The sequence below is a fragment of the Felis catus genome, chromosome F2, assembly GCF_018350175.1.
Source record: "Felis catus isolate Fca126 chromosome F2, F.catus_Fca126_mat1.0, whole genome shotgun sequence".
Classification (NCBI taxonomy): domain Eukaryota; kingdom Metazoa; phylum Chordata; class Mammalia; order Carnivora; family Felidae; genus Felis; species Felis catus.
In genome coordinates this window covers 43,673,687-43,698,152 of record NC_058385.1, presented here as the reverse complement: position 1 = coordinate 43,698,152, position 24,466 = coordinate 43,673,687, and the positions used below count along the sequence as shown (strand labels likewise).

At 47.5% G+C, this 24,466-nt stretch overlaps 1 protein-coding gene across 2 annotated transcripts in view; it reads right to left on the bottom strand.

The window, feature by feature from the left end:
• CPQ (carboxypeptidase Q) overlaps window positions 1–24,466 on the bottom strand; it is a 429,842-nt gene that overhangs the window by 7,783 nt on the left and 397,593 nt on the right. The window lies entirely within an intron of this gene.

Genomic DNA, 24,466 nt, shown 5'->3' with positions numbered 1-24,466 from the left:
ACCGAGGGCTCTGCAGATCTTAGCTCTTATTATTTCCAACGGAGAGGAAGACGTGTACAAAAACCCTGGCATCAAAAGGAGGCTCTGCTCAACCTCGTGTTGCCTCCATTTTGGCAACTGTCAGTGTTGTGATCGTTGCTCTGCGTGTCTGCCTGCTTGACCTTGGGGACTGTGCCAGGCGCACCAGTGATGAATGAGCGAATGAGTCATGAATGAGTGAAGTTGATAAAGTGAATAGCCTTCCTATTTCAAACTGTAGGGGTTAAGTGGAGGCTTGGAGGGTAGGTGTAGCTAAAATCATTAAGATGCTGAATAAAGGTGGTGATAAACCCAGGCTTTGGAGCATTTTCTTTGAGATGTGGGTTGTAATACACTTGGGTTTGTGAGAGAAGGTGGAAAAAATGGTCTGACACCTTTAGTGCAAGTTTGGGGTTGCAGGGTATGGACAGGGGTTGTCTCTGGTTCCCAGGGGGCCCTGGGCAGCCTGGATTCGATGGTGACCAGTGACAACAGAATGCACAGCTCTCCATTTGCTGTCTGTGTTCCTATGACAAGCAGGTGGGCATTAGATTTGGTCTTTTCAAGAGATGAACGTTGCACGGAAGAGCATGTTCCACGTGAGCCAGTTCTGCTGCGACAATAAAAAAGAACCAGCAGGAACCCAGCTTCGTCAGGCAAAATCCTAACTGAAAAGGCAGTGCTGGCCCTATTCGCTGAAATTCAGCAAAGCTCTGTGCTTACGTAGAGTTTTAGAGGGACATTCTCTCGATCCCAGAAAGAAGCCGTTATTCCCAAGCAGTTACTCTTGGAAGAGAAGCACTGCCGTTCTGCGAGAGCCTGTTTCGCGGGCTTTGCCAAATAAAGGGGGAAGGTGAGCTGTTGTGCGCCTGGCACTTCCGAGTCTGACACACAGTTGCTCGATGACAATGTGGGTACGATGGGATTGAATCTAGGGTCCCAAGGGAGAGAGTAGCTCGCTTGTCCAGGGTGCAGCTTGTGGGAGCTCACGGGGCCAGGTCCTTAAATGGCTAAACAAGCGGTGGTGGATTGAGACCACGACCGTGCCGAGCTGAGAGAGTGCAGCCCATGCCACAGGAGATGCAGTCCACGCGCCTCAAGCTCAGCTTGGTTTCAGCGGATGTTAACCATCAATTCTGTCTTAAGGTGAAGGCTTCCTCCAGCCATCTCCTCTCTGGCCCTTTGATTTTGAAAGAGCCAAGTGCATTTCTGTAACGCCTCTGCCGTGCCACGTTCGGTGGTCGTTGTTAGACAGGACGCGGTTCCCATGCTTGCTGGGTGTGCTTGCTAGTGTGGGACACAGATACGTGAGCAAAAACAGGGCAACAGAGGATGCGCAGAGAAGTGTGGCTGTTTTCATTGCCATCATCCAGGGTGGCGATCCTTGGCCACTCAGAATGCTGACAGCTTCACTGCAGCAATGCTCCCTCCGTCCCACCTTAACAGATGCTCTGTGGCCACGCTGCTGTGGAGGGCACTATAAAAACCACTGCACGGTAGCCGAAATCGTTTCACGTATCTCATTCGGACCACTGCTTCGTTTACTCTGGTAACCCCAACAACCCTTGACTCCATGAGGACTCAACTCACGGACCCGGCCAATTTTTCAGTGACACCAACATCTTGGTGTTCTCAGAAGCTTTCCTATCCAGCTTGGAGTCTGTGGGGACAGCCCGTTCCCCTTCCTCCCTCTCCCTCTGTGGTACTGCCTGGTGAAACCTCGGCCTTGGTCACTTCTCACTCTCCTCCTCCTCTGTGCCTGCACCAAATAGCTCAGCCTGCCAGGACAGGATTCAAGGCTAACCCAAGGCTTTTGGTCTGAGCACTGGAAGGATGGAGTTGCCATTTTTGGAGATGAGAGAAAGATTCTGGAAGGAATAGGTCTTTGGGGGAGAAAGTCTGAGTCTAGCTCTGGATCTGTGAGGTTTGACATGGCCACTGAACAGCATGGATTTATGAATTTGCGGTTAAAGGAAGAGAAGTCCAGGCAGGAGATAGAAATTTGGAAGTCAGCAGCATATGGACAATATTTAAAACATGGAGATTGATTGAACTCATCCAGGGAGAGACTGTAGTTGAGAGAGGAGAAAAGGTCTGGTGACTGAAGCCTGGGACACAAACAGAATTCAGGGAGACGGTGAGGAAGCAGCAAACAAGGCAAAGAAGGAGTAGCTCATGAGGGAAAGAAAGCCAGGGAGTGTGGTGTTCCGGAAGTCAGGTAAAGAAAGTGTGGAAGAGGGGGCATGATGATAGGGGGTAGGGGGGAGATACTATAGAGATACTATAGATACTATAGGGTCAGGCCAGGTGAGGGCTGAATAGGGGCTGAGTTAGAGACTTAGGTATCATCTGGAGACAGTTTCTGTGGGATGGTGGGACAGCGGTTATGACTGAGTGCATTCAGGAATAAATGAGAAGGGGGGAGTTGAAGACATCAGGAAGCTTTGAACTACCTTGCTGTAAAAGACAGAGTAGAGCAATGGGGCAGTAGACAAGGATGTGGGGTAAAGGGAGTTTTTTTTTATGGGAGAAATTCTATCTGTGTGCTAGTGGGAAAGTTCCAGGGAAGAGTTAAAAATGGACAATGCAGGAGGGAGGGAACAGCTGCTAGAAGGAGTGGCCTTGATTGACGAGAAGAGGCGCTCAGGAGGGGCAGTGTGGAGGGCAGCCACAGGAAGGCTCACTGGGCCAGGCGCAGGGAGGGGCAGGAGGTCTGCACCCCATGTGGCGGGGACATGCGCGGAGGGCAAGATGTGACCCTGCTTTCTGGATCGGGTCTCTGTTCTCAGTGGATGGGGAAGCCGTGAGTGAGGATAGAAAGAGGTGTTTGAGGAGGTGTGTGGAAGGTTCATCCGTGAGATGAACGGTATGAGTGTCCGGGGAAGTGACCCTGCCCTGGCCTCGGGAAGGTTCTGACAAAGTATCAAGGCCAGAGAAGGAGGGAGGAGGAGCTCTGGAGGAGGGCAAGTGGAGCCTGCAGCCCTGCCCCCCAATCCAGGTCTGGTTGTACGACCAGAGAGCCCTCCGAGGGTGCCGTGCCCTGGGGACAGGACCTTCAGGGAGAGCAGGGGGAGGCAGTTTGCTGCCCACGCACGAATGCAGTGGCCACCTGCCCCTCCATCCATCACCCTCTTCCACGCTCCACACTCTGTGTGGCTTCCTGAAACCACTGTCCATCAACTCGCCTGCCCTCCCACGGGAAGGGTCTTGTCCATGTCTCAACCTGTTTATTCTCAGGACTCTTCCACACTCTTAAACATTGCTTTTTATGGGCTATGTCTTGTCAATACTTACCATCTTGAAAATTAAAGTACAACATTTTTAATACTGCCTTTAAAAAATGTATTAGTTCTTTAAAAAAAATATAATGAACCCAGGGTACCTGGGTGGCTCCGTCGTTTAAGCATCTGACTCTTGGTTTCGGCTCAGGTCGTGATCTGACTCTTGGTTTCAGCTCAGGTCGTGATCTCATGGCTTTGTGAGTTCGAGCCCCACGTTGGACTCTGCACTGACAGTGGAGAGCCTGCTTGGGATTCTCTCTCCCTCTCTCTGGCCCTGCCCTGCTAATGCTGTCTCTGTCTCTCTCAAAAATGAATTAAAAAAAAATTAAAAAAAAAATGAACCCATTGCATATTAACATAGAGAAGTTACTATTATGAAAACATGACTTGGGGGCGCCTGGGTGGCGCAGTCGGTTAAGCGTCCGACTTCAGCCAGGTCACGATCTCGCGGTCCGTGAGTTTGAGCCCCGCGTCGGGCTCTGGGCTGATGGCTCGGAGCCTGGAGCCTGCTTCCGATTCTGTGTCTCCCTCTCTCTCTGCCCCTCCCCCATTCATGCTCTGTCTCTCTCTGTCCCAAAAATAAATAAACGTTGAAAAAAATTTAAAAAAAAACATGACTTGTATTTTCCCAAACCAAAAGCTAAACTTTAGTGAGGAGGATGCCCTTGTTTCACCATTTTGCAAATCTCTTCCCATCTGACTTAATGAAAAGTGGAGGGGTTCCCATATCTGCTCAGGCCTTCAGTCTGCCATGTGTAGACTCTGAAACCTCCACAGGTTATTCGTGAGAGAATGAATGTGAAGGAGACAAATGAGGTCTTGGTAGTATGCGGAAAATAGTTCTGACAACTTGCGTATCCCTGAAAGGGTCCTGGGGACCTTAGGTCCCACTCTGAACACTACTGCGAATATTTGCTGATTGACTGTCTGACCGACTGAATGAGTGAATGAACGAACAAATGAGTGAATGACTCTGTCAGTGCGACGTGCTGTCAGTTTTCTCCCTGGGCTTCCTGCCACCACCCAGGGCTCCCTTTCTAGTTCGCCTTCTGGATTGTTGCAGAGTCACCTTGCCATTGCACTGTCTGTCGCTTCAGGGTCAAGTGCAGTTCGATAGCATGGCACCTGTGGTCACCAGGGCCGGTCCCTGCCCACTTCTCGGGGCTCTTTTTATTCTCCCCACCCCAGCCTCCTGCCATACATGACCACTTCTCCCTAATTCATGCTGTTCCCACCGCCCAGAACATCTTTTCCTGCGTCCTCCTCTCTCCCCCACCCCCCCACACTGTCTGGCAAGCTAATCCTATTAAAGATCACCTCTCTAAAGCCTTGCCTGACTACTTGCCACTGAAGCCACTGATAGACCAAGAGGCGCTTAGCCCAGACCTCACTACACAGAGCACTGAGACCTTCATAGTCATGGCCGATGACCTAAGTGGGTGCACACACCTTACCTGCCGTACGCCTTGCATCCTTACACAGGCTCTGGGAGTCAGCTCTGGGAGTCTGGGAGTGCAGCTGCCATGTGGCCACACTGGGATGGAAACCACATCCCTTTAGGTGGAGGCTCTGGAGTCAAGCAGCTCTGAACCGAATCCCGAGAAACCTAGTCTGAAATGCCCAGCTGTAACTTGCCTGGGCAAGTAACTTAATATTGCTAAGCCTTAGTACCTTCATCTGTGAAATGGGATGCTAACCGGACCTATCCCAAAGGGTTTGGTAAATCTTAAACACATTAGTACGTGACAATGGTTTAGTACAGACAGCCACTGGCACATAGTAAGTGCTCAGTAAGTACCAGTTCTTATTATTTATTGTCACGTGTTCCTGCATTTTTCCACGCTGTAAGTGTAGGTAGATATTTATGCCACTGTCCTCTATTTGATGTTGAAGTCATGAAAGCAGGAACTATGTCCTGTAAATCTGCGTCTACCACACAAAACCCACCACCGTTCGTGGCACTTAGTAGATGCTGGATAAATATCCCATGAATGAAGGAATGAATGAGTGGCCACGCTACAGGCTAAATCAAGTCCCTGTTTACTGGACTCTGTCCTGGGTAACTTACGTCTGTCATGTCGGCTGAGCTGCACACTCAAGTCTGCATCTTGGGACGGGCCAGAGGAATTTCCCCAGACGTCCTTGCCTCAGGGAACCTGCAAGGAGGCGTAACTGGAGGGAGAATGTTTGGTGAAGGCAGACGCTGAAACTGTCTTTGAGGCGTGCGCTTAGAGAGCATACACAGGTTCAAATGCCAAAGCAAAGCCACGACACCCACCGCGTGGCTTCCAGGGGCCGACCCTCTGGAAGTTGTGCTCCCAGCTGATGCAACCGCACGTGTGCCCCTCTGTGGTGGACTCCCCTGACAGTGCTCTCCGACCGTGCTCTGTGGGAAGGAAGGCTGGGAGGTGGAGGCCCTGGCTGTCACATGGCTCTCACTTCTGAGCCTCTCCGAACTCCTCTTTTGGAGAATTGCTGGGCTGGGTCTGACCTGGAGGAGGGACAGCAGCGTTCTAGGCCCTCGGCTTGCTCACTGCCTGGCTTTGCATGCACGTTGTTGTTGTCATTGTTGGGGGCAGTGTCACTGAGAGCCCATCTCTGCTCAGCAAGCAAACAGCCTCTAGTGTGGGGTCATGCTTCTCATGCTGGAAGGCTGTAAATCGTAACAGTCAAGGGCACGAGTCTTGGGGGGCAAACAACTAGATACAAGCCCCAGTTTACATCTTTCCCCTGCGTGAGATTTCATGTAATCCCCTCAACCTCAGCTTCCTCGTCTGTGAAACGTGGATAAAGACAGTTCCCTCCTAGTGCAGGTGTGAGATTCAAGGGAATTAGGGCAGATAAAGCTCTAGGATGTTCCTCAGTACTTAGTAAATGCTCCAGAAATTCTACCTGTTATTAGGAGATAAGGCCACAGGATGAACCAGGTATATATATATATATATATATTTTTTTTTTTTTCCTGGAAAATCAGTTTTTCTCAGAGAGTTAGGGAGAAGTTTTGAATTTTGATTATCTCAACAGAGCAAGCACATGATATAAATATTTTATGAATTTTTAGATAAAATAGAACCTTTGGAGAAAATAAAATTGTGCTTTCAATGTTTGTTTTGCCCTTTCTGACCCTGGCTCCAGAGCCCCAGGCCTGGGGCCGGAAGAGCACCCTCTCCTGGTGGGGGGGTACATCAGGTCTACATAGCAGGCCCCCCTCCGGAGAGCTTTAACAAGCATAGTTCCGGACCTGATCTCACTCAGAGGGATTGCACCCAGGAAGGCTGTCCCCTTAGGCTAGGGCAAGGGGTGGGTTTGCCCTCTCTCTTGGGGACCCCTGAAGTGTCACAGATGAGTCAGCAACTGATCTGCCGCCTGAAGCCAGAGCAGAGCTGATCTAACAGAGAAGATAGAGAGAGTGGGGCGGGTTTATTCATTTCTCTACTCTGAAGTCCTGCAATACCATGAAATCTTTGTATCCCCAGAACCCTTGCTCTAATCATTTCCTCTGCATTTGAACTCACTTCCGGGCTTTGCTCAGGATGTCTGGAAAGGTGGATGGGACCGTTAAGAATGTGGCAATTACCTCACCTGCCCCTTGGCTTTCAGCTTGCATTGGTGGTAAGGCCTGGATGTATGGTTTCCAGTGGCTCCTTCAGGGTAACTAGATACTGAAAGACAACTAAAACATACAGATGCAGGCTGGGTAGCTGCTCCATTACATGTCTCTGCAGGGCTGTGCCGCGGCTCGTGGCTTTAATACGTGGGGCACATGACTGCGTGAGGGCTCCACCTCCCTGGGTCATCGGAGGTCTATTTAAGGTCAATTACGACAAGTTCTGAACAAAGGATTAATAGAAATCTGACAAATCTGGTTGGGAAATGTACTTATTTTGTCAGATTTCTCGAGTAGTAGCGTTGCTCCGTTCAGGCTGAATGATGGCATGCAACGTGCCTCCTTACTCATCCTGACAGCTAACAAGATAAACCTGTCAGCATGTGATTTGCCAAATACGTTTCCGAGAAGTTCAGATAGAAGTTGCCGATGGTGCACGCTTTGGAAAAGGGATGCGCGTCGCATTCAAGGTGGTGACTGTAAAACAAATCTGTTTCTGCCTGCTGTGCCCAGACGATTGCCTCCAATGGCCAGGCCAGCCGTGCCCGTGCTCAGGTGGTGAACTCAGCATAAAGCATCGTGGTATCGGAGGACCACTGGCAGAGAGCTGAGAGCCCGGTCAGGGGTGCCCTGCGGGTACAGGCCAAAGGCACAGCCGATTTGCATTATTTGGGCACTTGCTTCTTCTATGGCTCGTGCGCAGCCACAGGTATGCCAGGAGCTGTGGCACGGCCAAACTGCCTGAAGGGGTAAAAAGTTCCCCGGGAGGACCTCGTGGTCTCAGAAGGAAACTGATGGATGTCTGGGGCTGGCCACACAGCAGACGGGGGGTTCCAATGTGGGATCCCTTGAGTTGCTCACCAGGGATTGGCTGGTCAGGGACCACCGCATCAATCTCTCCGTTTCCCCCAGGGCCACACCGGCAAGACAGGGCAATTCTGGGTTAATGCGGCCTCTTGTCCTCACTTCCGTTCCTGTTGATGGGTGCCAATAGACAACAGGATGCTTCCAAGTTCAAGGCCCCGTGGATCTGAATTTGGAAGACATACTTTCACAAGAGGGTCATGCCAGTGCCACAGAAGCCTCACACTCCCCAACTGTCTGGGTCAAGTTCACTTCTGGAACCAACTTGATCTGACCTGGTCAAGATGGTTGAGCCTCAGTCCACCGGCCATGGCTCTGGACTTAGTCTTGGAGCTGAAGGCCTGGTGTTAAGGAGTGATGACCAGAGGTATGTCGTTACAAATGGGCTGGGCCTACTGGTTCACCTTTTCCCCTTTAGGGCTGAATCCTGTCCCCAAGATCAAAGATGGGGCCCGACTCACTAAACTGTTCCATCTCCTCTCTGGGGTGGGAGGTGCTGGCTACTAGGTCTTTTCCTGCACAGGAGAGGAGTGGACCGATGGTCCAGTACCATAGAGTGCCCCGTCTGAGTGTCACCCACCACCTGAATTCATGCCATTTTGTTTTCTTGAGTCAGGGCCAGGGGCAGGTCACCATACCTTTGAACAGCATAATAGCTCTGCATTGAGTCCAGACCAGGGGCTAGGCACACTCTGAGCTACAGACCTATCTCACAACAATCTTATGACAAAGGTTAAATTATTCCCATTCATTCAACAAAACCATAAACTCATGTTGTGCTGGATTCTATCCACAGGTAGGGAAGCCTTCAAAGCTCAGAGAGGCTAAGTAATCTGCTGGCTGAAAGATCTAGTAAATGGCCAAGCAAGTAAGAACTCAAGCAGTTGGACTCAGGCACCTGGTGCTGAATGACCCACTGTGTCTGATCACCTTCTATGCTGGGCCATAGGCAGGGCCATGTGGGCAGCCCCAGAGCCCTTTCAATGCTTATAACTCCCAGGCCTGCTGTCCTGCCCCCCTGGATTTAGCCGGAGTTACTCAGAGTTCCGAGGGTGGGGAAGGGGCTGGGGCCCCACACACCTCTTTGGCCTGGGTTATTTTCAGCCTCCTTTCCTAGACCACACTGGCCATACTTGATAGCGACCACAATTAGTTATTTTCAGTTAACATATTTTTTCTTAAAGTAGAATTTAATAAATATTTCTTTTTATGGAGGTAATTTTTATGGTTAATGGTTCTACCTTTTTATTTAAAACTTTTTTTTAACGTTTATTTTTGAGACAGAGGGAGACAGAGCATGAACGGGGGAGGGTCAGAGAGAGGGAGACACAGAATCTGAAACAGGCTCCAGGCTCGGAGCTGTCAGCACAGAGCCCGACGTGGGGCTCGAACTCACAGACCGTGAGATCATGACCTGAGCCGAAGTCAGCCGCTTAACCGACTGAGCCACCCAGGCGCCCCATAATGGTTCTATCTTTACAGTAGTGATATAAAATTTGCTTTGTAAGTAAATGGATTTAAGCTTTTTTTTTTTTTTTTTTGCATATACACAATGGAATACTACTTGGCAATGAGAAAGAATGAAATATGGCCCTTTGTAGCAATGTGGATGGAACTGGAGAGTGTTATGCTAAGTGAAATAAATCATACAGAGAAAGACAGATACCATATGTTTTCACTCATATGTGGATCCTGAGAAACTTAACAGAAGACCATGGGGGAGGGGAAGGGAAAAAAAAAAGTTAGAGAGGGAGGGAGCCAAAACATAAGAGACTCTTAAAAACTGAGAATAAACTGAGGGTTGATGGGGGAGTGGGAGGGAGGGGAAAGGGGGTGATGGGCACGGAGGAGGGCACCCGTTGGGATGAGCACTGGGTGTTGTATGGAAACCAATTTGACAATAAATTTCATATTAAAAATAAATAAATAAATAAATAAATAAATAAATAGCATTTTGCCTTGGAACAAAAATAAAATATTGTGGTAAAATACACATAACATAAAATGTACCATCTTAACCCTTTTTAAGTGTACAATTCAGTAGTGTTAAGTATATTCACATGTTCTGCTACCAATCTCCCAAACTCTGTAGAAATCTTGCAAAATTGAAACTCTGTACCCATTAGACAGCTCCCCATGCCTCCTTCCCCAAATTTCCTGGCAGCCACCGTTCTGACTTCTTTCTCTATGGATTTGCCTACTCTGGGTGCCTTCTCTAAGTGAAACCAGACAGTATTTGTCCTGTGACTGGATTATTTCACTTAGCATAATGTCCTTAAGATTCAGTGATGTAGGATGTTTCAGAATTTCCTTCAAGGCTGAATAATATTCCATTGTATGGACATACCACATTTTGTTTATCTATTCATTCGTGGATGTTAATGGACACTTGGGTTGTTTCCATCTTTTGGTCACTGTGAATAAGGTTCCTATAAACATGGATGCACAATTATCTTTTTTGATACCCTGCTTCATTTTTTTTTTTTTTTACATAGATACCTAGAAGTGGAATTGTGGATCATATGATATTCTATTTTTAATTCTTTTCAGAAACACCATATTGTTTTTCACGGGGGCTGTGCCATTTTGCATTCTCGCTGGCAAGGCACAAAGGTCTAATTTTTCCACATAGTCCCCACATTTGTTATTTTATGCTTTTTGATGGTAGCTATCCTAATGAGTGTGAGGTGGTAACTCACTGTGGTTTTGATTTGCATTTCCCCAATGATTAGTGGTGCTGAGCAGGTTTTCGTATGCTTGTTGATGATTTGCATACCTTCTTTGGAAAAATGTCTATTCATCAAGGGGCCCATTTTTCAATAAGGTCATGAAGTTAATAAGTTTTTGAATCACAAATGCTTCAGGGAGAGGCAACAGACTTCATCAATTTCACTGGTTCAACTGACAGAATTCATTAGTGTTCGCCTCAGAAGGAGGCTGTGCTAAGGACACTGAGAGCATATGGATTGGATGGTGTAGGTGGACAGGAAGATTATGGGGAAGTAGAGGTGGGTAAGATGGCAGGGGGCACTGGGCAGAGAACGGTGCCCTGTGGGATCTAGGAGAGAAGCAACAAATGGGAAGCAGGAGGGAACCCAAAATAAATTTCACTGCCTTCTCAATTTTGTCAATGACTGATCAGGCTCTCGGGGATGCCCAGAGAGAAGTAGGGATGAGAGTCTTCTGGGTTATACATATATCCAGTCCCTTGTTACAGTTCAGGACAGACACAAAGAGGCCTCTAATGAATGAGAATTTTCCTGATTCGGCTCCCACCACCACCTGGAGGCCCCATCTATGGACGTGTGGGTCATGTGACAGGAGGGGAGACTCAGAGCTGGGCTCCCAGATGAAGCATTCTGACTCTCTGGGTCTCTGTCAGGTAGTTTTCAAGAGGGCCATGTGGGGGTGTTGGAAATGTGTGGAGTGGTTTGAGCTGGAGAATGCTACCTACTTGGGATGTGGGTCAGAATGCTAATGGGTGGGCAGTACGGTTAAGAGCAAATTGTTGTGCCTGAGTCGCAACAACGTCCCCAATGAGAAATGCTGCTCCATTCCTCGAAGGGACAGCAGATAGGGCAGAAAGGGCACAGTCTGCCCTGGTGACTGACAACCTGCATCGAAATCCCCACTGTGATGCTTGCTAGGCTGCTTTGTGCTCATTCCTTAACCTCTCTGAGCCGTGTGCTACGATCTGCCCCAGGCGAACATGGGCTTGGCTGCTGCTTTGAACAAGGCTGATGGTTCCCCATCATTTGGTAGTGAAGAGGTGACCCTCCAGCTGTGCCTGAATGCTGCTATCTTCTGCCGGGAAGCGGGGCTGGCCTGCCAGGCCTTGGACGTGCGTGTGTCGGTGAGTTGCTTCCCAGCCGCAGTGGTGGGAAGGGAGCTGGCAGCCAGAAGGGCCACGTCAACAAAAGCAGGCAGTGCCCACCCACTTGTGTAGCACTCTGGCATCAGTTCCCTTGGCAGTGGCTTCCCTTTGCCCTGGAACAACCCCGCCTGGGTCGGATCAGCTGGTAATCACAGCCCTTTACCACCGCCCCCCCACAGACGAAGCTCTGTTTCCAGTGGGGCCAAGGCCCTGCGGATTCCACCTGTGTCTTTCCGGCTCAAAGAGAAGCTTTTGGTGCTTTTGTTTGATGAGCTGCTGGCAGCACCCCTGGTGGCACTCAATTACAGCCCAGCTCAGCCGAACGCTTTTGGTCTCGGGTTATGAAACGAATACCCGCTGAGCCCTGGACGCCCGAGCTCCGAGGCTGTTCAGATTTCACAACATCACTCTTGAAAAAAGCTCCTGTCTTACGCGGATCCTGTCACTCCCCTGTGTCACTGCATTCTTGCCTCCAGTTATGATTTTTGGAGAATACTTCCTCACACCTTCCCCCACCTCCCAGCCACCTGTATGTTCTCCCCACACAGCAGCACACGCAGCCGCATACCTTGGGGGTAAGAACGCAGGCAGGAGCTGCAGCTTGGGGCAATGTGTGTCACGGGGTGCTGGCTGTACCCAGGATTTTAGTGGTGGGACATTTGTGTCTTTCTTCCTATGTAAAGGCCCATTTATCTACATTTCAGGCACCTGTGAATAAAGTTCTGTGATCTTGTTCATCTTACGGAGGCTCAGTTGAGTCAGGTTCAACTCTCCAGGGTGTTGGGGTAACCCCCTCTCTCTTTGCAGACACAGAAGAGGAGGCTGTGCCCTCCGAGGATATTGTCACTTGGTGGCTGTGGTCTCTACTCATTGGAAACACGTTGCAAGTTCGCTACAAATAGAAATCCCAAATTTTGTGAAAGGTGCATCGTTTTGTGACACTGATAAAAACATTGTTGGAGAATTGCTGGAATCCCATACAAAGCTATCGACAAGTGTTGTTTGGTAGGGTCAGGTCAGTTAACGATGAAAGAAGGGAAACTTAGCAAGAGGAGGCTATGGAAGGTGGTTTAAAACGTAGAATATTAAAGGATAAAAAAGGCCTTTGGGGAAAATGACGATGACCTCAAATGTCTATGCAATGCTTTGCAAAAGCTCCATTATGATTGTGCTATAATTCAGAGGAGAATGCTTTTGTGCTGTGCTGTCACGTTGGGCACCTCTGACTGCCAGACTCACGTGCTTCTGGCCTCACCTTGACTGCAGCCAGGGCTTCAGGATGGAGCTTTCACATTGATGGCTCCCATCCCTGCCTTCCTTCCTGGGCTTCTCTGATGCCGTAGACCCACTGCTGATCTTCCAATGGACACAAGTAGCCCAGAGCACTGGGAGCAACCCAGGAACAACCCACAAGCCAAGTGGAGCAAGGAGCTGACAGAGAAGTAGTCCTCACAGTCGGTGCCCGGAGCCACTCTGACAAGTCTTCTCTGCCATCCTCAGAAGGTTGCCGAGGTGGGTGAGATTATGTCCCACTTGCCCTCGGGAGTGACTTTGACAATGCACCCTATATTGCATCCCTACCTTGCCTTTCTCTTTGCGGTCGCTCAGCCATGCTTCTCTGATGTTTCCCTGAAACAGGGAGCAGCACAGTGGTCCTTGACTCTGTCTCTGCCTGGGGGGGGGGGGGGGGGGGACTCAAGTCGCCAGCGTGTAATTTGTCAGAAAGAATATATCCAACCCTCCTTTCAGTCTGGGTTCCAAGAATTAGCTCAAAATTTTAGTTATACCTATATAGTGTTAAATACAAGAGAAAATAAAATTTTATACCTTTTGGCTTAACTTTTCGGATACAACTCTAATCGATTCTTTTCTTGCTATTCATTTCGTAACACTTGTTTATGATCTAAGTGGATTCACTTTAAGTGGCCTTTTCCCATCAGATAATGGGAACCTTATATATATATTTCCCCCCAGAAAACTGTAACTGATCTTTCCCCCACTTATGTTGTATGTCTTTTTCCCTTTATCAAATATTCTTCTAAAACATAACATTTGACCATATGGCAGTTACCACCATTTATATACTCAATCCACTAGCACTATATTTTGAAGTTATTTCCATTTTTTACACTATCATAAACAAAGGTGAGGAGAATAATCTCAATGTATGAACCCTGGGCAGTTTTCAACTCCTGTGCCTCAGTTTCCTGATCTGTCATAGGGGGACAAGAACAGCACCTACCTCAGAGAGCCGTCCTGAGGATTAAATGTATTATGACTTGTAAAGTGCTCAGAACAGTGCCTTCCCCACACTCAGTGATCTATGAAGGTTAGTGATGGTGATAAAGGTGATGACTGTTACTCTAGTGAAGGCCATGGTCTGCCCAGTTATTCAGTCCAATCAATTCCCGAGACTTGTGAATTCTGACTGTTCACTTGGTTTAATTACTCCACCCTGTTGCTACCACACCCAGGTCACTCTCCCCTCTGCCTGGTGCCCTGTCCTCAAGTGGTCTCCTTGCTTTGAGTTTGCTCCTTCCAATCCATTCTGACTCCCACGGTCAAAGTGCTCTTTCCCAAAGACAAAACTCTGAAGAGGTGAACCAATTTATATTCCTTCTAGCACTGTGTGAGAGTACCTATTTCCCAAACCTTCACTAACCTTGTCTATAATTATTGAAAAAACATTTTTTGAAAAATGGTATCATTTTATATTTCATTTCCTTGCCATGGTTGAACTTCAGAAAACACATGCTTTGCCATTTTTATTACTCCCATTCTATGATGCCTGTTCATGTCATTTGTTCTAAAAGGCCTTTGATATTATGACACAGTAAATGCTATCTGTGTTCAGAGGCTCAATTTTGGAGCCTGGCAACATTTGCCCTGGCCAGCCTTGGCTCTGGGCCTGGGGCCATACAGAAAAGCCCCTTTTATAGTTGCTTCTGATGGTATAGTGTCACGTGCCCATCTGTTTTAACTTGGCCCAGCCCATGAGTGCTGGAGAACAGGACCCCTTGAAGCACACGATAATCGTTTACTCAAAGTGGCCTGTTCCTCGGCCCTGGATCACTTTTACATCAAGCTCCTTCTGGATGGCCATTTTTAGCTCAGATGACCACACCGTTTTGAAGCCTGCTGCTTTGGGGGGCTAAATATAATTTCTCTGGGAAAGGGGCCAACCGTGGCAGCTTATTTCCGTTTGGCCTGTGTCTTGAGGCAAGACTGAATATGAGAGGAAATGTGGAGCCAGCATGAAGAAACAGCGTGGCAGAAACCATCACTGCGCACAGACCTTCCGGTGGCAAAGGCGGAGCCAGTGGACAGGTGAGTGCACCCACTTTTGAGCCTCCTGAGGGTACTGGCAGCTCAGTCATGACATTCTTTTGTTCTGGAATGACAGGGGTGTTTGGATGTGTGCCTACTCAAACCTTACTTGAAGATTCTGCCTGAATTCCATTTCTCATTCTGGTAGTTCATACTACTTGGGATAGCACAGAAAGCCTTCCATGACTTAATCCCTAACTTTTCACTCTTGACACTCTCCAAATCCCAATGATCACACTCACCTCTCCAGCCATATTTAAAAAAAATTTTTTTTCTTAATGTTTATTTATTTGTGTGAGAGAGACAGAGAGAGAGAGACAGAGACAGAGAGACAGAGTGTGAGCACGGAATGGGCAGAGAGAGAGAGAGGGAGACACAGAATCCGAAGCAGGCTCCAGGCTCTGGGCTGTCAGCACAGAGCCCAACGCGGGGCTCGAACTCACGAACCATGAGATTGTGATCTGAGCCAAAGTCAGACGCTCAACCGACTGAGCCATCCAGGCACCCTGACCTCTCCAGCCATATTGAACAACTACAGTTCCCCAAGTGCATCATCCCATTTTACACCTCTATACTTTTGCACATATTATTTTCTCTGCTTGGGTTATGACTGGAAAACCTCTACTCATTTTTTCAGATTCAAACCCAATGCCCCTTGACCCACTCAAGTAGAAGTAATCAGTCACTCCTTTGGTTCACTATGGTTCCCAGTTTGTACCTTCATTGTAGCACTACTTTTTCCATGCTTATGTCTCCTCTATTGGAGTGTGAAAACATTGAAAGCAGGACTTCATTCATTCATTATTTCATCCATCCATCCATCCATCCAACAGACATTTGCTGAGCACCTGCAAATACAACATGGCACTCTTCCTTATCTTTGCACAGCTTCTGCAGAGCATGGCTTTGGAACATATCTGCTCAGGAATGGGTGGTAAGTAGTATGAGTTATTGAGAATGGCTGAATAACTCATTCCTGGCATTGGAGAATTGCCTTCAGGTGCAGCATATTTAATCATCCTGAGCTTTGTGATCTAATTGTGTGGGGGGAGATGCATCATTCCAGCACTCCACCCCACACTAGGACTCCTCATCACGTCCTGGCTGCCCAGTCTTCTTCTATGTCCAGAGCTGCCAGATATATTCAGGAGCATCATCTGGGCTTACAACTTCTCCCACCACTGACTTGCTTTCCCAGTGGAAATTATGTGTCATGTTGCACCCAGAAGAGCCAAAGTGTACCCTCATCATGGCCCAACTATGGCTCAAATAGTTGGAGCTGTGCTAGGACAGCATGATACCAATGCATAGCAGATAGCAGGAAGTGGGTGTTGGCAATAATCGCCGTGTTTTTTAAAAATTACTTAATTGGAGACAAATGGTTTGAGTGACTCAAGTCCATATAGAATTTGAAAAGGCCTATAATGGAGTGATGTTGGGGGGAAGAGAGTGAGTGCGCATGTGGGACAAATAAATGAATGCCCATAAACCATTTATAGGAGTGTGGGCCGTGCTTTGTTTTTTGGATGCACCTGCCATTTGTGCCCTCCTATTTTTCTTCTTGGTTTCCCAGGTTCTGGACTCCCTGGATCCTCCCTCCTTTGAGTCTCTCTGCCCTCTGTCAGCTTGGTCTCAGCTATAAAAAAGCCTCACTAAAGGAAACTGTTTATCCTCAACCTGGTCCGTGATAGAACCTCACACTGACTGTAAGGCATAGACTAGCAACCTCTAACTACTCACTATAGTTAATTATTTGTTCTGTAGGGTTTTTTGTTTGTTTGTTTTTGGGGGTCTTTTTTGATATTTGTGTTTGAAATATATTTTATGCTAATTCTTTTAAAAATAGATTAAACCCTCCCCTAATATCTAGTTCTAGACTTCATTTTTTTTAAATGTTTGATGAGTTTTATAACATTAAAATATGCTGTTCATATTTTTACACAGAGCTTTCAGATGTATTTTTTGGAGTGTTTGTACTAAAAGATGACTTTCAGTGTTTCCAGACAGAATTCTTATCGGGATGTCCTAAGGACTCGGACTCTTGCTTTAAGTTGTTATCCAAAAACAACAATTTTCTTTTTAAAGCCCAGTATCTCATTTTGGATTCTTTGTAGGAATGTTGGAAAGATCCCTCTGTCCCCTCCTCTTGGCCCACCCATCCCCTATAATAGACAAGCTTCCTAAGTTCTCAGGCCGGCGGCACGGGGGTCTGACCAAGCGGACAGCCAGGTCAGCACAGCTTGTTGGCAGGGTGATTGTAACAGGCCCTCTCACCCAACCTGAAGTTGCTACATGGCAGTCCGGGCTTGGTGATGCTTTTCGCTGTGTGGTGGTATCTCTAGGGCAAAAGTCACATCACAGTCCAATTTGGAGGGTCATTGAGCCACTCACTATTAGGAGTAAGTTTCCAAATCCCAAGTGTTGAGAAGTTAGTCCCTGGACATCCTGGGACATATGGTGCACACTGGCAGATGTGAAATAGAGATCCAGTCAAGTAATTTACCGTCAGGTGTGATTACCCAACCGTACTAAAGACCCACAACCACGGCATTGCATCCCGCCCCAAACACTTGGTTAAGTGAAAAACGGATGAGAGCTCAGACTTTACCTTAAAATCTTTACGCTTTTCTCTTCCATTTCTTAGAATGAAATTCATATGTGAGGTAGCAGAGTGTATTGGATAGGACCAAGGGCTCTTGAAGCCAGAAAAAAACCCCTAACTTAAAGCCTTCCCTCTATACTTCTTAGCTGGTGACCCTGGGCATATTGTTTACTCTCTCGGTCTCAGTTACTCACCCGTAAGATAGGGATAATGATACTGAAACTCACAGAGCTATTGAGAAGATTCAAAGAGACCGATGTATTTAAGTGGCAGCTGGGGGATAGCACTCGGTAAACAATGCAGAGGTAAAGAAATGAAAATGGACCAGGCTTTTGAAAGATCTGGAATATCAAAGACACATTTTCTAGTCTAATTTAGGTCTTGAGATCTCTTTTCTTACTTGGTGCCTCTTCACATTGCTGTCCTTAAGTCAATGGCGGGATTGGCCACAGCATGTGGAACTGGGGATTGGGCACCAGTGCAGGGTAGAAGGTTGAGTTATGCCAGCATCTTGCTTTATGATTGGCCCAGCTAATAGACTCTCATTAACGCTGAGATAACTTGAAGATGTTCTTGAAATAAAATGTTGATCTAGATCAGGGGTTAGAAAACTTTTTCTATAGAGGACCAAATAGAAAACATTTTAGACTTTGTGGCCCATATGGTCTCTGCTGAGGTGACTCTTTGCAATGTGAAAGCAGTCAAACACAAACATGTAAGTGAATGCGGATGGCTGAGTTCTAATAAAACATTGCTTATGGACATTGAAATTTGAATTTCATGCAATTTTAATGTGTCAAAAATATTCTTTTTTTCATTTTTTAAGTAACGCTTTTTTTAATGTAAAAAACGGGCCATACAAAAATGGGTATCAGGCTACATTTGGCCCATAGACCCCTGCTTTAGAATGATATTTTGTTAGAGATGAAATTTGGATGTCTACTGGCATGCTTTAGCTTCCTTCCTATTAAGCGTGTGTGGTTATAAACTCTTGACTCCATGCCTATACTGTGTTAGGTTCTCTACATGCGTTACCAGAACTTCAAGAAGGAATCATCAAATCCACCATGATAGTCAAAGTTTCAATACTCTTCTCCACAGATGACCCATAAATAAAATATGCATTACCTCTTTTAGTCTTTACTCCACACTGCAAAGTAGATTTTATCATTTCTACTTTATACTTAAGGAAACCGAGGTTCAGAGTAGCTACTTGCATAGGATCACAGGCTGCAGGAAAGATAGGACCAAGATATAAACCAGGATTGTGTGATTTTAAAGCCCAGGCACTGAGCACTGCCTTTCATGGCTTCCCTCACCCACCAACCTTGTAATCATTTAGAAATTCGTGACAGAAAGGAAGACCAGGGACTGTGTTAAACACTGACCTCACTTTTTAGAACCCAGGTCAGGGTTTTTTCTGGGAATTTGGGTTCTATCGGGGTACCACTGAGGAAGTTGGATTAAATGCCCAACAGCTGAAATATCTTTTTTATATTTGGTTTTGTTTTTTAATCACATGAGCAAGCATTACTATTAGCCAGGAGTCAACGGCCACACATGGGGAGAGACACCCAGCAGTGGAACAATAATTACTGAGGTCATAGATAACTTTGGGGTGAAGTAGACACAGGGGTCTTGTCACTGATGGAAGCAATGGCATGCAAGTCAATGAGGCCGAGCCACCCGGATACAGTTCAAAAGGTTGTCTGCATTAAAATGATGTCAATTAAGTGGAAGGAATTCAGAGACCAAACAAGTAAATAATAACAGCTTTGGAAAGGGCTGATTCAGGAAGCCCAGTTTGATTTGACAGTGGTGTTGTGGTGGCGGGTGATGATAAATGGTTCCCTGGGAGAGCCATTTGGCTGTATTTGACTTGAGTGTAGAGCAAGGAGGTCAAGTGATCAACTTGAATTGTTCTAGGGGCCATTAACCAGTCTTAGAAGAAAAGGAGAAAGGGTTGGGGAGAGAATGGGGGAGGGAGGGAGAGAAACAGAAGGACAGAAGGGGCAGAGAGAGAAATGGGTAAAAAATGAGAAACAAGCAAAATTGTCCAGAGGCAATTAGCTAGTCTTTTCTAAGGAGGGAGAGAGAGAGAGAGGGAGGGAGAAGCAAAAAAAAAAAAAAAAAAAAAAAAAAAAAGAGAGAGAGAGAGAGAGAGAGAGAGAGAGAGAAACAAGCAAAATAGCAAGGAAAACTTGAGGTTTACTATAAGCCAGCCCTGGACTAGCTTCTGAAAGGAAGCACGTATGTGTTTGTTGTGGGAGAAGCTAAACTAGGGTGCAAAAGTGAGATAATAAGCAAGCAGGAGGGAATGGCCGTGTCTGATGAGAACAGTAAGGACACGTGGGTGACATCCGTTTTCTCACCCAGTGACCAAAGAGACCAGATTTCAGGGTGTGAACCTGTAATAGCGGATAGGAAAGTTACTCCTCCAAGGCATCACGCCCGTGGGGAACATAGGCGGTCCCAAATAGATGACAGGAGGATATCCTGGCTTGGGTTTCTCCCAGAAGCAGACTCTGAGACAAGTATTTGAGTGCAAATAGTATCTTTGGGAGGTGATTACAGGAAGCAATCAGGGCGTGGGGAAGTGAGACAGAGTTGGGAAGGCAGCCAGATAAAGGTTCATTATCAAGTAAGTACCACTGTGGACAGAGTGGAATCCCACCAGGATCGCTGGGGCCCAGTGTGGAACATGGACCTTGGAGTTACCCTGCCCGAGGAGAGAGGAGCTGAGGCCCCAGCAGCTGGTCAAGGGCCTTTTCCCCCACAGTGTGTGACCATTGACTCCTGGTGGGCTCCAGGGGGCTTTGGCAGTCAGAGACAGCCCTTGGGCCAAGTGTGCCAGGGCTCGCTGGCAGTTGGCGTTGGGCTGGCATTTATGGCAATGGCGACTGCCAAGAGGCTATGGCTGGGATGCTGGCCGCATCTGCAGCGGGCACCCTCCAAAGGGCCATCTTGGAAGTGAGGCTTTGAGGGTTATGGTTTTACATGTGTACACGCCTCCTGCTACACAAAAGGGGTGGGTGGGAGAAGAGAGAGAGAGAGAGAGAGAGAGAGAGAGAGAGAGAGACAGCAATAGAGAAGGAAGCAAGTCCACGAGGGACCAAAGGTGTCCGCGTGAGGACCAGAGCGAAGAGAATGCAAGTCTGGAGTGTTCTTGCCTGCCACCCATTCCCGCGAGAAAGGAAAGCTCGATATCAGGCTCAATAATTCAAGGACTCCATGTTCTCACGCTGGGTGTCATGCTGGCGGATGTGAAGATGGGTGGTCTTCTCCTTCTTGAGAGAGGGGCTGGACATGGGAGAACAAGTTTGCCGTGGCAGAAAACTTAAGCCGCTTTCATTGGCATGGAAAACTCCACAGATGAGGGAAAAAAGATCCTCCGAGTCTTCCTTTTAAGTGGTCTGGTAGTGAGACTGTTTTTCCCAGATGATTTCCTGGGCCAGTATAAACTTCTTCTGGGGCCGACTCTGACATTTCTCTCTCCACCCATTCCCCCTAAAGCATGAGCCCAGCCAAGGCTCTTTCCATACAAACTCAGCTTTTGGAAGGTGTTCAAGCAGTCAGTCTTGTGCAGGGCTAGGGTGTCTCCATTACAGCAAACATGCCCGTTCACCACCCACCCCACCCCGGTCTCGGAGTGGGCTCCCTCAGGTGTCCACGGGACAACCTCTCCCCTGATCAGTGGGGCTTTGGTTTTTGCTGTTACCCAGAGGATGATGGGAACTCCTTTGAACTCAGGGCATCAGGGGAACTGAGCTGTGGGAAGCTGAAGAGTGCCCCCCCTCCCCCATACATCAGGGCCTGATTCCTAAAATGTGTGAATGTTACATGATTTGGAAAAAAAAGAGTTTTTGCAGCTGTCAATTAAGGATCTGGAGATGAGGAGATTATCCTGGGTTATGCAGACTTTAAATGCCATCACAGGTGTCCTTAGAGGAGAAAGGCAGAGGAGGATTTCACATACACAGAGGAGAAGGGGATGCAAAGGTGGAGCAGAGATTGGAGCGGTGTGGCCACTGGCCCCGGAATGCTGGGAGTCACCAGAACCTGGAGGCAGGAAATGGATTGTCCCCTAGATCCTCTGGAGGGAGCACCTGGAGTGCCCTGCTGACACTTGGATTCTGGACTTCTGACCTCCAGAACTGTGAGAACAAATTTGTGTGTGTGTGTGTGTGTGTGTGTGTGTGTGTGTGTGTGTTTAATTTTAAGGGCAGAGTGGGGGGCCTTTTTCTTTCTTTCTTTCTTTCTTTCTTTCTTTCTTTCTTTCTTTCTTTCTTTCTTTTTTAATTTTATACATTTGTGTTGTTTTAAACCAAGTTTGTGGTAATTTTCTGTAACAGCCACAGGAAACTCATTACACGAGTCCATAAAATTTCTGGTCACAAGCGGATCTGGTTACAGATGACCTGTGGATTGAGTTCGGTAATAACCTGAACAGCCCCTTCTTCTGGGTTTAGGTGAAGGCAGGGAGAGAAAAAGGGAGGCAGATGTTTGTTTCCAGCGGTAGCCTCCCGAGGGTTGTAAACTTGCTTCCAGAGACCTTGGGGAGACTGAGATCCTTGCTTTTATCTTCCAAGTGGCCAGGATGCTATCCAAGGGTGGGGTGACTCAATGAAAGAACGTGAGTGGTGTGGATCTGGGTCTGGGGTCCAGTTCCAGCTTTGCCAGGTCCTCAGCATGCAATGAGGTGACTGGCTTGGGTAGCACTGGGATTTGTACCGAGGTCTCCTGAATGCACCACACATTGCACAAGGACAGGAACGCTTCCATCTGCCGGGCTGTGAGGAGGCTGATGATGTCGGATCCTGCTCATTGGGGAAACCGAGGTTCTCTTAGGGGTGACACTGAACACTTCTAGTGGACCTGGTACTCTCCTGAGGACCTCACAATATCTTTGTAAAGTAGAAATCCTTATTCCCTGTCATACTTAGGGTTCCCCAGAGAAACAGAACCAAAAGGAGGTGTGTGGTGTGAGTGAGTGTGTGTGTGTGTGTGTGTGTGTGTGTGTGGAGAGAGAAAGTGAGTGGGAGAGAGAGAGAGAGAGAGAGAGAGAGAGGGAGGAAGCGAGAGAGAGGAGGAGGGAGAGGGAGAAGAGAAGGATTTAATTCAAGAAATTGCCTCGCATGATGGTGGAGCCTTGGTAAATCTAACATCTATCAGGTAGGCCTGCAGGCTGCAGACCCCAGGAATCGTTGATGTTGCAGATCAAGTCTGGAAGCAGTTTGCTAACAGAATTCCTTCTTCCTTAGAGGAGGTCAGTCTTTTTATCCTTAAGGCCTTCAACTGATTGGATGAGGCCCACCTACATTATGAAGGATAATCAGCTCTACTCAAAGTCTACTAATACACAAAGTCTGCCGATTTAAATATTAATCTCAAATAAACAATACCTTTACAGCAATATCCAGATGTGTTTGACCAAATATCTGGGTACCATGGCCCAGCCAAATTGACACAAAAAATTAAACATCACTCCCTCTCCCAGCTCCAAGTCTTTTAACAGAAGAGGAAACTGAGGCTTAGGGAAGTAGAACAACCCACTCAAAGTCATGCACCTAGGTCATGGCTTGACTCAAAAGTCAAGGTTTCACTGCCAGGTTTAGATGTTTCAGCTGGCATTAGGCTGAAATCGGCCATGCAGCCACACCCAGTTCCTTGACTGGGTAGGTCATGCCCAGTCTAGGCAACAAGCCAAGGTGACCTTAATCAATTCAAGTTCTTTCTCTTCCTTACTACTCACCTTTGACCTTCTGACTCTCTCCTTCGGCCCTCATTCACTCTTCTCTGTTCCCCAGCTAAGTTTCCTTCAGCACATGCTTTTGCAATTTGTGTTTGATTTTTTTTAAGTTACTTCTAACATTTCACGCAGATTTCAACCATATATCTACCATGAGAAAGCTCTCAGTCTCCGGCAACAAGTCAGCTTCTTGTTGGACACGTAGTTGGGGCTAGGGGGTTTCTCTTCCTGGACCTCTCACTCACAGGGCAGATAGGAGAGGAGACCTGAGTGTTCTTGCTCTTGAAGGGCAACTGACCTTGAAGATGGGGCCAACTCGTAGCCATCTTTGAACCCTGTGTCTGTCAGTGTCCAATCAGGAAAACTGAAATATACCGGAGATTTGAAGCGGAGAGAATTCCATTTGGGGAACTGATTGGAAAACCTGAATAGCAAAAAGGGAAGGATAAGGGAAACCAAGGATTCGTAGTGACAGGGAGCTGCTCCCATTCCTCAGACTGGCCGGGGGAGGGGGAGGCACAGGAAAATGGCTCTTCCAGAGAGTTCCCTGGGTGAACTCTTGCAGCTTCTAGAAGCTAGGACACATGGCTTATCCTGGATTTGGGGATTGCTTTTTTAGGCAGATGCCTGAAGTTGATGCGGAGGAGTGAAGCTAAGGGAGTAGCTATGGTTACAAAGCTCTGCGGATATGTGTAGATTGGTGGGAACGTGTGATCTTTCACTACTTATTACCCAGGTTAGGTTGGGCCCCCATTTCATGATGCCATAGCCCACTGTCTTCCCTCACAGCATTTGGTACATAACAACTATTCCATTTATCATTAAACATTTTTTTAATGTTTATTTATTTTTGAGAGAGACAGAGTATAAGCGGGGTGGGGGGGGGGCGCAGAGAGAGAGGGAGACACAGAATCTGAAGCAGGCTCCAGGCTCTGAGCTGTCAGCACAGCTGATCAACCGTGAGATCGTGCCCTGAGCTGAAGTCGGACACCCGACCAACTGAGCCACTCAGGTGCCCCTCCATTTATGATTTTATCTATCTGAGCCAGCTTCCCAGCCAGGCTGTTAGTTCCATGAACTAAGGACCTCCTTGTTTTCTCTCGTATCTCCTTTGTGTCTGGGGCTCAGTGGCCACCGGTGCTCG